We start from the raw sequence: 1,899 nt of genomic DNA, 5'->3' as shown, positions 1-1,899 counted from the left end.
TGTATTTTGGGCTCTTTGGGCTCAACAAGTGGCTTGGAGTTGAATTTAGAATGAGAGGATATGCCTTCCTTTTATAGAAAAACAAGCTTGGAGGGTTTCATTTTTTTTTAGCAATGTAGGACAGTTGTAAAGGAGCAATATATATATATATATATAAAATAAAAAAAATTAGTAACATATACAAAAAATATTATTATATATACAAAAAAAGCCAAATATATATATATATGCACCCGGTTTCCCGATTATAACTGGGTGCCAAAAACCAAAACCAAAACCGGGGTACCCAATTTTTCAACCGGTTCCAAAATCAGCTCCCCGGTTTCCCGGTTTCGGGGTTTCGGTTCCGGTTTCACGGTTTTTTTTTACACCCCTAATTGGAAGAGTAATGTTATTTAGTAAACTATTATACGACTGTCATATAATTTGATAATGTGACAATAAAAATCAGCATTTAATTAAGGGCTAATTTTCACTGTAATATCATCCCAATTATATGACAATCATATAACAGTATATTAAATAGTATTACTTATATTGGAATAAGCATCTTCAAAGGTCAAGTTCCTACTCTATCTTTGTGAGTTATAAAGTTTATTAATTTATTAATATTAATTGAGAAATAGTAATGTTATATACTGGACAAATAACTACCATCCACCAAATGTTATAGAGGAATCACATCACATCAGTTTTGGTAGACGGAAGGCGAATACTTGCTCAGTATAGAGCATTACTCTTTGAGAAATACTATTTAGTAAACTACTATACGATTAGAATGACGTGACAATAAAAATAATTTTTATTTTTACAAGCTTTTGTTTATCCAAATGATGATTTAGCTGCAACATTATCCTAATTAAATGGCAATCGTGTAGCAGTATACTAAATAGCATTCACAAGTGTGGATATATACTTGTCAAACCCATTCTGGTCCTGGTCCTCCTGGAGGTAGAGTTGGTTCTACTTGTGGGAGAGCCGACCAATTAATGGAGCTTTTGTGGTTGAGTTTCTGGAATATATATCATGTGTTTACCGTTTTATTGCAGACCAACAAACAAGAGGGTTCTGTATATATATCAATCTTTCTATTTGCAAGAAAATATTGCATATATGACTACAAGTACATGCATATGCTACGAGACTTCATAAATATTGTCATGTATGATCATTTTATTGCATCTGATACTGTAACATAACTCAAGCATGAAGAAATATCAATGAAAGGCTCAAGGGCTCTATTGTAATTAACTCGACCAAGATAACTGCAACTTCACCCACCCGTTAACTTTCACCAAGCAGAAAACTCAAAATCAAGATCAATTTATGCAGAAATAGCAACAATGGGGAGGCAGCATAATTAGCATAATCATGCGTACAGGGAGTACAAGTTGCAAGCAACTCATGGGGAATCTTAACAATGTGCTCCAATAGTAACGGAAAGCATGGAGGGAACAAATCAAGTCACAGACTTGCCCAGCTAGTGGGCACATTGTTAAGATTCCCCATTTGATGTTGAGAACCTAGATCTTTATAATATCAAGGTCCTCAACATGCTTTTTTGAAGTTGAAGCTTTAAAAAAATAATAGGGAAAACTTCACTAAAACCCCATGAATTTTCGGCCGATTTTGCAGACTTCTCCTGAACTTTCAAATCTCTCATTTTGAACCCCTAAACTTCCATTTTCTCTCACTTTGGACCCCTCTGTTAATTTTCAACGTTAGATTAAACGGTTTGACTTTTTATACCCATTATACCCCCACGTTAAAATTACACCGTTTTGGGCCTCAAAACTATAACACCCACCCAGCCCAAAATGACGTCGTTTTGGGTATTAAAATTATTATTATTATTATTATTATTTTTTTTTTTAAAAAAAAAGAAAAGATAAAGCAAAA

This window comes from Corylus avellana, chromosome ca8 (assembly GCF_901000735.1).
Source record: "Corylus avellana chromosome ca8, CavTom2PMs-1.0".
Taxonomy (NCBI): Eukaryota; Viridiplantae; Streptophyta; class Magnoliopsida; order Fagales; family Betulaceae; genus Corylus; species Corylus avellana.
This window is presented reverse-complemented; position numbering follows the sequence as displayed.